Source organism: Phoxinus phoxinus, assembly GCF_949152265.1.
Source record: "Phoxinus phoxinus genome assembly, chromosome: 14".
Lineage (NCBI taxonomy): Eukaryota > Metazoa > Chordata > Actinopteri > Cypriniformes > Leuciscidae > Phoxinus > Phoxinus phoxinus.
This window is the reverse complement of record NC_136889.1, coordinates 4,351,249-4,363,032: the sequence shown is the minus strand read 5'-3', so window position 1 is coordinate 4,363,032 and position 11,784 is coordinate 4,351,249.

Genomic DNA, 11,784 nt, shown 5'->3' with positions numbered 1-11,784 from the left:
CTGCGAGGCGGCACGCTGCCAGATCTCACAGCTGCCAGCGAGAGAGAGAGAGAGAGAGAGAGAGAGAGAGAGAGAGCACCGCACAGCTGGAATGCAGTCAACAGTCGTCTGTGACGTCACGGTCAGGGAGTCTGCAAGAAACCTTTCAGCCTGACCAGCCCTTCACTCTTTTCAGTGTAAACACACCGCACGTCTCCAGTCACTATATCAATATCCAGAGCCCGAGAGTCATCGACAGTTCAAAACTCATTTTACACTCTCAAAAACAGTAGAATATCTCCTTCGTGAGCCTGTGTGGTGGCAGCTGCTCTGTTATAACGTTTAGTCCATATTGCACAAATCCATGCATTCAACCTATACATGCGTGCAGCTTGCCAAAAAAAAAGCTTGATGGTTTAAAATGAAGACGTAAATATTAGTACTGTAATTTTCACCATTAATAATGTCACCATTAAAACTTGGCGAACCACACCTGAGATATTTGCATTATTGTGAACGCAAGAGAAACCGGCATTGATGTCTTTCCCAAACAGCCATGAGTCTTTGTCGACTTCTGACGTGCAGCTTGAGTAAAAGTGAAAATAAATCAGCGGAGGAACGTTGGAAGGCCACTATCTTTCTCTCTGCGTCCATCTAGGGTCTGGAAGTGAACTGTAGTGGAAAATATCTCTGTGTTGTTATGACAGATCTTACATATGTACATGCTCCACTTTTACATGCAACAACACTTCATAGTGACCGCGTCCTGTCAGGCTCCGGGAACTACTTTTATGGATCTTTCATGGAGTTTTTGGTCCTTGTTTGACAGCAACTGAAAGTGTGAACGGTCACTGTTTAAACGTGAGAAGAATGTATAAAATGTCTCCTTTTGTGTTCCACAGAAAAAAATTCACAGCATGAGGGTTTTAAGGATGTAAAGGCGAGTTAATAAACAGTTCCTTTAACTGCATATATTTCAAACATTCTCTATGCTGACTGCTTTTAAAAATTACACAAACACATTAGTGATGAAATTATTATGGAAGCTTGTTTGCACCATGGAATAAAAAAATATTAAAGATAATTGCAACGTTCTATCTGACAATTCTAACTTTTTTCTCACAATTGCAAGTTTATATATCCCCATTCTGACTTTTTTTCTCGCAATTCAAACTTTTTTCTCTCAGTTGCGAGTTTTTATCTTGCAATTCTGACTTTATAACTCACAATTCTGACTTTATAACTCACAATTCTGACTTTTTCTCGCAATTGCGAGTTTATATCACTTAAATCTGAGAAAAAAATGGAGAATTGCGGGATGTAAATTCACAATTGCGAGAATTGTTTTTAGAATTGTGGGATAAAAAGTCACAATCACCTTTGTTATTTTTATTCTGTGGTTTATATCATTTACAGATATGGGTAGTTAACAGTTCTGAAACCTAATTTTGGAACTTTGAAGGCAGAATGCTGTTAAAAATGGAACTTTACGGGTTCCCGAGTGAGTGTTTTAGAACACTTCACATAGGCCGCAACACAAATAGGCCATCGGGAGTTAACATCATCCTGGTTCCCTCAACAAAAAGCCAAAGGGATTTTTCCATAAGCTTTTGGCTTATGATTCCTACACATTTTATTCATCAAGATAATTTTCACAAATAAACACAACTGTTATGAATTTTGAAGCCTTTACAATTGGCAGAAGTAAAAAGCTAATGTGAGGCTACACAACTACATTCAGGGTCAGCGACTCCATCACTTTCAACTCTTTCAAACATATTTATTAAAATCTACAAATAGTAAAGTTGGAGTTAGAATAGTTTAAACATGTATAAACATGGCAAGGCTGTTATAGTATGAGTTTATTTTCATGACTTTTGACTGATTTCTGATAGTCCACAATCAAATTTCGATATGATTTATATTTCGATATGACTTTATTTCAATAGTCCACTTTAGACATTTTATTTAACTACAAGTAACTTTGCAAATACATGTTAGATAACTCTCATCAATTTGCAACTACATGTCAACTAACTCAAATTTGAGTATTAGTTAGTAGACTGTTAGGGTTCGGGTTAGTAGAATAAACATGAACTTGCAAATTGTCTTTTGGAGAGCATCAAAATAAAGTGTTGGTAGATATTAACCAGACAGTCTATTAATAATCTAATGACTACTAGTTGACATGAAGTTAGTAGATATGTGTTACTGATAAGTTTTCCTGTTCAGCACAATGATGTTAAATGTCCCCAACAACCTCTGTAGTCCCATTTAGGCACATGTTCGTCTATTTCATAATATTTTCATTTAATTTTCAGACAACATTTTTCCTGACAACATTGGCCATCAATATGTGGTTGGCACAATGCATTGTGGGATTACCTTTGCTAAGGCAACATGTCGTGCTCAGGAACACAGCTTGTGTTTTCTTAGGCTTGAATCGTTCAACATGAGGTTTTAAACAGAAAGTACACATTCAGTATGTGTGTGAGACATTCTTAAGCATGTAGTAATGAGTATTTCACTCATCTGTCAAGTTCCTTATCATTGCATAAACAAGACTTACCCTTTTTCATGAGGAATAAGTTCACAGCTGTTGGGCTCTTATGAACACAGAGTGAAAATATCAGATGAATTGGTCTGAATCGTTTCATAAAATGAAGTATTTAGGGCCAAGTGTTGAATTAAAGTCTGATAACATCTTCAGCCATTCTAAGACAAATGTTTCTGGGATGCAGAAACTCGCCAAAACCCTGTCAGAAATGTTGGGGGAAGAAATGTATTGTTAGGTTGAGTTTATGTTGAACTCATGTATGTATAATGATGATAAAATAAATCTTTCATCTGCCTCAAAAAGACGCACACACGCAAAATCAAAGAACACAAAAACCTTTCTTTTTTTGATTGCTTTATTAGTCCTCTATGGCATGTATTTTTCCAATAAGGTAATATTTTCCGTTAGATTTTGAACTAACAACTAAACAATGACTTACATTTTACATTTGGTATTTAGCAGACGCTTTTATACAAAGGGCTACAACTGAGGACTACAGCAAGCGAGTCATCGCGAAGAGTAACGCACTTATTGCGCAAAAATAACGCAAGAAGTGCTCAAAATACAAAGTTCAGGCATCGTTTCCCGAAAGCATCGTTAGCCAACTATGATCACAAGTTCCGCCGTTATCAGCATAGTTCAACGATTTGGTGTTTCCCGAAACCATCGTTCCAACGAACGTTCGCAAACAGCATCGCAAACTTGTGTGGTTGGAACGACAGTTCTCGAGCTGGTTAGAAGCATAGTTTCTAGTTTACATGAGATGTAGACTGAATAAATCCTTATCTTTAGCAAAATAAGCAAGCTGACATTCAGTACAACCCGTATTTTTTATTTAGAATACATACAAATGTAATTTACGTCTTCTAGTTTGTCAAGAGATTTAAAGCACCGTTTTTGAAGACTGCACATGTGCCAACGTGCTCAACTATGTAAGAACGAGCCAAATATTGAGTCTGGTAATAAAGCAAAGTAACTGAGAAAAATTTGAAATGGTCTTCAGATGCCATGTCTGTAACTTATATGACGAAATCTAGCATTAATTCGATCTCAAACAGATTAATTAAAATAAGTTATTAGTCCACCACGTGCGAGACGTCATAAACCAACGTAGTTAAACGATACTTTACGACATTCGGTTTCGGGAAACACTCGTGACTAGCTAGTTGATTTCTCCAACGATGCATCGTACTATGGTAGTTAAGCAGTGAGCTATATAGTTGTACGGGAAACGCACCCCTGAGTAGCATAAGCAAAACAAGAGAGGATTAAAGGAAAAGTTTTTTTATTTTTATTTTTTATGTCAAGTGCTCACGGAAGAGATGAGTTTTCAGTTGTCTTTTGAATGTACCGGTAGTTAGGGATTCTGCATTCCGGACGAGGGTAAGGAGATCATTCCACCAGCATGGAATCGTGAATGAGAATGTTTTTGGAGAGTGATTTTGTGGCTCTCTGTGATGGTACTCTCTGTGATAATGACTTATTTAATTGTTTTAAAAAGTAAAAGTAAAATTTTCGGTAACTCTTTGCTTAAACTCCTAATGAATGATGCATTATAAAGGTATTCATTATAATAAATATATCTTTCATAAATGAAAAGTTGGACGAAAGTTTCGGAGGCAGTGTGCAAACGTGATTTATTTGTTAACGTGCGGAAATTTTGGACGCGAATTTCGGACTCTGTGCAAGGACCTTTACTCTTTTAGCATAAATCCATGCAGACGGCCGTCTGCCGGAAGCTATTTTATTAGTCCATAAAGTTTTAAATTTGGATATTTTTCTTACACGAACGCATCGCTTCACTACAGAAGGCCTTTATTAACCTCCCTGGGCCGCGTGGAGCACTTTTATTATGAATAGATGCGCTTTGATGGATTTCCAAAGACATACACCCTTTCACTCCCATTATAAAGCTTGGAAGAGCTAGGACGTTTTTTAATAACTCCAATTGTATTCGTCGGAATATGTTTCTTTCCTTGGAAAAAAAATGTCTTCATGCCTTAAAATATCTTGAATGTAACTCGACACCCTTGCCTCATTTAGTATACGTGGTACTATGAATATGCAAATGAGCCCAGCCTCCACCTATCTCACTCAGCTCAGAGACCCACTCGTTGACGATCACACGTTGATCTGATTGGTTACAAGGTAGTTTGACGTCAGAAACACCAGCCATTTCAAACCGTGTTTTTGAGACTGTCTTTGGTTCACTGCAGTTTTAAAGAGAAAATACTCAGCAATGATGTCGACTTATGAATTTGCACAGGGTTTGTCGTAAAGCATATTAAAAACACCACATAGACATTTAAACAACATTAAAAGCTTGATTTTCACCACAGGGGGACTATAAAAATTACTTTCAATAAACCATTGTATTGCCAGAAGTTAATTATTCCATTAATAACAGTATTGGTATTTGACCTTGATCTAAAAAAATTTTTTATATATATTCTACTGTATATGTATATATTCTATGTATATGTATATATACTATGCATATATTCATTGCATTTCTGCAGGTGATTCTGTAACAATACTCTGAAACTACATGCCATAGTCCAGGACCTGAAACATGAGGAATATGATCATCATAGTAATAGTGGGTTGGAATGAGGCCAGTATCCAGCTCTGTGCTGCAGTTATTAAAGACATGTATTATAATAATGAAAGGCCTATGGCCATTGCTGAGGATTTTTTTCATAACCACATTCCTGAGAGTTACCTGATTGTGTTGAGATGAATGAACTCAACCGCTGTATAATTCCTTCAAAATAATGTTTCAATCTCCCATTTGTAAAGAAAGAAAAAAAAAAATATATATATGAGGCTTGGCCTATTAAGACCTAAAAAATGCCACACATAACCAATGTCCACCCTGTTAAAGGGTACAGTATGTGTATAAAATAACTTTTTTAAATTTGATGAATGTATCTTCTAAGAACATAAATCCTTAGAATTTAGAGTTGAAATTCTAGATTTGGTTCCAAAGACCACGTAAACACAGAACACTATAGGAAGACTGACTTTTTTTTTCCAGATTTGCGTGATATGAAGTCGCAATTGTGAGATGTAAACTCAATTGTGAGAAAAAAGCCAGAATTGTAAGTTTATATCTCGCAGTTCTGACTTTATAACATGCAATCGCGAGTTTCATCGTGCAATTCTGGGGGAAAACGTCAGAAGCATTCATCCATAAGCTGAAAGTGTTTCTGTTGTCCTCTACCTCCTGAGAATGATGTATTTGCCTGTCATAATAAATATCTGGATCCACTCCCAAACCTGTTACACACTATCATAACTTGACATGGCAGCAGGATATAAAACTAGTGCGTTACTTTTTCTGCAGTCTACTACTCGATCTCCTAAGGCAACACACTTTTTATTACTAAATTGATATTCATAGCACACAAACACTAGGCAAAATAATATTTTTTTTATATTAGATTGCATTTCTCTTCTGACATCTTGATCGCCTAGCATGACCGCGCAATTACTTGGAAGAAATAAAATGACAATCACATTTCATTTAAAAGAACATTTACCCCAAAGTCTTCAAAATGAAGCCAAACATTAATATATAATCAGTAGATCCACATTTTGATTTCGCATGACTGATTTTTATGAATGGGAAAACATGAGCTGGTTTGATGACTGTTAACTGCTTTGATGAATTTAGAAGCATGTCTATTCATTTGAGAGAAAGAAATGTAATCTATATCGTTTTGGTGATGAAATTCCTTTCTTGTGTGACTGTTGAATTTCTTTGAATTGCAATTTAGTAAATTCCTCTTCGTGTCATTCAAATTCAACAACCTCCTGAAAACATGAATACTGTCACAACTTCTGGCATTCCTGTATTCCAGTCGAACACATCACAAGATCTGCTGCCCCAATCACTCCATTATGTGCCAATTACATATGAGTCATGCATGCGCTGGAATAACATAATGGACTGGTCTGTATGTGTAATACTGGTAATTACACAGAAATTGCGAGTAAATTTCACAACAATTACAGAGCAATAAATCCTACACCATAATTTCATGTTAACTTAGTTAACTAATGTTAACAAATGGAAATTGTAAAGTGATACCGTATTATTATATATAAAAATAAATGTATCTGTAAATATTGTTATTTGATACTATGTATTGTTATATTGGTGTGCATAACAATTATTCAATGATTCTTAATATAATAACATTTATATGATTACAAAATAATTTATTTTATAAATTATTAATTGTGGCAAACACGTTTGAGGAGTTTTTGGGAATGAGGAAAGGTCTGGGAAAAAAAGCCTGACGTCTCCTTTACTTCCTGTTAAAATCGAACTGCACACTGCAGCTGCGTGGGAAGTGTGTGTGTGTGTGTGTGTGTGTGTGTGTGTGTGTGTCCTCATCCTCCTCACACAGGTGCAGTGAGATCATTTCCTCTTTGCAGGGACTGTTTCCGCAGCAACAGCCTTTTCCTGTCCCAGGGAGAAATAAGGAAACGCATCCTTATCCAGCAGAGGTCAGAGGGTTTGGGTCAGAAGAGAGACCAACAGACCGTTTCTGTGTGTTTATTACTTCTATATAAGCCTATGGCACTTTTTACGCCCATGTTATCAGCCACCAAATAAAAATCACAAGCTTGAAAACTTAGTAAAGTCCCAGCACATTCGCACAAACGTCCCGGGACGAGTTTCATGACACAATCTGATAGTTGAGGTTATGAGCAATAGTGATGCAATCACGAACCTCTAATTATGCGTTGAGATGAGCGGTAAGTGTTCTCTACACACTTCAAAACTATTCCAGCTATTTGAAATGCTCTAAGCATGTAGAAATGACACACACTCGATGTGTTGAGCAATTTTGTAAACGTGAGGCATGTTGAAACAAAACTCAGCACCCCTGTCATTTCCCATCTGATTCTGTGGAACATGTGTCATGTGTCACATGACGTGTGCATTCCTTCTCTGGATTCACAGCATCTCCTCAAAGACAGGGTTATCTGCTGTTATCCAGTTATCAACTGTCTGCTGGCATCCTCGCTTCCTTCGCATGCCAAGTGTGTCAATGTGTCACCAAATGTGTGTGTTTTATAGGACATTTATATATTGAATGTTTACTGTATTTTGATATTAAAGATACAATATGTAATTTTTTTTCGCCGCTAGGGGTCACTGACCTCTTACAATAACAAAGGCGAGGGTTGATGACGCAAACTTTCCTGCGGAATTATGGAACTTGTCGTCAAGCCGATGGATCTAATAATGTTAGTGGATGAGTGAATACATTGATGTTTTTATCGTGACTGTGGGATGAAGCAGGGCGCGATTGCTAATGAGAGACAGTTATCAGCGCCACACGCGACCGCTCTGTCCCGCGGATATAAAGGAATAAGGACATTTAATTCTACCGAACTACCCGCAAGTGCTGTATTAATACTCGCACGTCAGTTTATTAGATGAATGAAGCTTGTGAGGTTACGCAGCGCAGTTTCACTCGCTCTACACTATCACACTATCTAAACTGCATTTGAGTGTGTTGAAAGTTATAATGTTATTCTGTGTTAGTTTGTTGGCTATAAAAACTAGCAGTAAGCTAGATCAACATTAGAATAACACACAGATCATATTCTAACATTTCATCACGTTGAACTATATAACATTGATTAGTTTTATGTATATTTACTCACCTGTCTAATAAAGTACATGCAAGAGCTCTGTCCAGTCGAAGTTAGTCGCGGACGCTAGCTCTCGGCGTCTCAAAAACGCCACGCTGATATTGATCCTCGTTTCAGTTCTCATTTTTCCCGAAGGTCTCCTCTCCATGGTCCATAATGTTTGAACAAAACAACAACAGCGTGCAGCTAGACGTTACGCACTACGCAGTTGTCCACATCTGTCGCCATGGTTACTATGGCAGTACTACGAGCGGAAACCAGGGATAACGCGGATATTACGTCAGTGACAGGCGACAGTGAACAGGGATTCCGGGACGGCCAATTATTTAAAATTGGAATTTCTCTGAAATTAAAAATCTTTGGGAACTTTTGGGATATTGTAAGTACAAAACTGCAGGAAATATATCACACTGTGATTTTTGGATTTTTATTACAAAATTCTTACATGTTGTACCTTTAAATTTAAGGAACATTAGCTTATTTCCATCCACCTATTTTTATGAGCATTTTGTGGTATCAGAGGATGTGATTGGATGACTGCACTAACCAGCGGACCAATCACATCACAGCATCTCAAATGTTGGTTTGGTGGTTCTAAAATGCCAGTGTCAAAGTCTGTCATCAGAATGATCTGGTTTAATTCTCTCCCAGATGCGTCTCACGATTGAGTTCACAAACACCAGCATCCGAACGCAAGAGAACATGACAGCGTTTATTGTGTTTCTTCTGAATCTGAGACGCAAGTCATTTATAAAGAAGGAAAAAAGAGCCACTGGGGCTTCATGAATGCAGCAACTTCCATTTTTATTACAGATATTACGCGCCACTTTCCATCACATGGCATGGAAACGCTGCTTTATTTGCTAAGGTTTAAGCCATAAATCCAGTAGCAAAAAAAGATATTTGGTCTGATTCATTTCAAACGGTCCAGTTCAATGAATCAGTCGTTGGTTCAAATAAATTATTCACAGATTCATTCTTTCTCGTCATGATCAAAAATGTTCAAATGCAAATATAAAATATAATATAAAATATAAATTGCTTGTAGCGATTGGCCCGCCCATGTTTTCAGTGTTTGACTATTATGAATCAGTGAATGAGCGTACACAGGGTGCATTTCCTGTATGTGCCGTGTCACTTCCTGTCAGGAGAGGATTTCCTGTTAGCTGGTGAATGGTTTTGTCGTGGGCAGTGAAATGTGACAAGGACATTTACATCTAAAGCAAACAATCTCTAAACGTCTAAACTTTGCTTTGAATACTTCAGAATCTAAGTCAAGCATCACAATTACTTCCAGTTTTGCCAAGTTTTGCCACTGCTTGTGAAAAATGCTTGTATTGAGATATTTTATATTCTACCAATGATAAAACTGTTAGATGTAAAGTTTTGTGAAGGAGGGCCACTTTGACCTGTGTTTATGATCACTAGCCGTTTTCATAACAGTGACTGTCAAATATGTATTTTAAGTATGGAGATGGCATATTTTGAGTCCTGGGATGGTCATTGGCTACTTATGGGCTATTTTTAATCAGCCACTGATAGTTTTGTTACACTCTAAAAAATGCTGGGTTGTTTCAACCCAATTTTGGGTCATATATGGACAAACCCAAACGTTGGGTTAAAAATGTAATTAAAATGTTTTACCTAACGGCTGGGTTTGTCCATATTTGACCCAAAATTGGGTTGACACAAACCAGCATTTTTTAGAGTGTTATGTGGACATGGCAACCCTAATTTCTACTGCTCATATTTAGGGTTGTGTAAAAGTGAGTAAAAAGTCCCACATACTTCCACTGAATCGTTCTATTCTGGTTCACGTGGCTATCGGCTATGAGGAAGCAATAAACAATTATGTATTTTACATTTTTCAAGGCTTGTACCTTGGAACCTATATTTCATGGTTTGCATTCTCGAGACACCAGGAACTGTTTAGTGTGAATGAGCGGCCGGATCGCATTAGGGGGTTTTCTGTTAGAACGGTGTCGTGTCAGCGGCCCCTAAGTTAATAACTAATGATCTTTGCAACAGAAGTGAATCAATCAAAACTAACTAGATAATAACTTAAAAGGGTGGTTGAGTATGATTTCACTTTTCTAACTGTAGTTAGTGTGTAATGTTGCTGTTTGATCATAAACAACATCTGCAAAGTTACAACGCTCAAAGTTCAAAGCAAAGGAAGATATTTGCTTTTAAAGAAAAGGACTACAACAAACGGCTGGTAGGAACTACACGACATTCCTCCCGGGTTAGTGACATCACCAACCCTAAAATGTACATAAGCCCCGCCCCCGGGACACACAGTCCATGTTGAGAAGAGGAAGAGTTGCTGTAGTCGAGCACATTTGTGAGTCAGCTCAAACTTTAGCATCCATCTTTTCACATGCAATAGAAAGTCACTCTGTGCATCTCACAACAGTTCCTACACGAGCGATTTATAGATTATCATGACAGAATATGCTAATTGAAGATAGTTAACTCCACATCAGCAACATAAATTCATCAACTAACCATTCAGAGACGTCCTGTTGCTTCTACATGTTGTCACTTCTTCTTGAGTCTCTCCATCTTTGTCTGACTCTGTTTTAACATTAAAGACAGAACAGTTTCTGGCATTTTAGTGTGTGTGTGAGGTAATCGCACACACACACACACACACACACAAGCTCTTGCAACCCCGCCCTCTGCAGCAGCTCATTTGCATTTAAAGGGCCAGGCACAAAACGGTGCATTTTTGCAAACCCTCAAAAGTGACAACTTTAACATGATATATAAAAATATCTGTGGGGTATTTTGTGCTTAAACTTCATACACACACTCTGGGGACATCAGAGATTTATTTTACATCTTGTGAAAAGGGCATTTTACCACCCCTTTAAAGGAACACTCCGACTTTTTGGGACTTTAGCCTATTCAACTTATCCCCCAGAGTTAGATAAGTCCATACATACCTTTTTTATCTCCGTGCGTGCTATAAGTCTGTTTGACGCACCCACCGCTAGCCTAGCTTAGCACAAAGACTGGATGTAAATGGTTCCAGATAGCATACTAATCCAAATAAGTGACAAAATAACGCAAACATTTTCCTATTTACATGTTGTGATTTATATAGTCACAGAGTGTGCAAAAAACAAAGTCACATGAAACACAGACATATTTTAACCGTATAAATACTGGGAACTATATTCCCTGAATATAGGGCGGAGTGATAACCGCAGCGCACCTGAGACGCACTCTGAACGAACTCTCTGCTCCTCACCACGGCGCGTCTCAGGTGCTGCGGTTATCACTCCGCCCAAGCAGCAGTGCTTCGCCTTCAGAGAATATAGTTCCCAGTATTTATACGGTTAAAATATGTATGTGTCTCATTTGACTTTGTTTTTTGCACACTCTGTGACTATACAAATCACAACATGTAAATAGGAAAATGTTTGCGTTATTTTGTCACTTATTTGGATTAGTATGCTAGCTGCAACCATTTACATCCAGTCTTTGTGCTAAGCTAGGCTAGCGGTGGGTGCGTCAAACAGACTCATAGCACGCACGGAGATGAAAAAGGTATGTATGGATTTATCTAA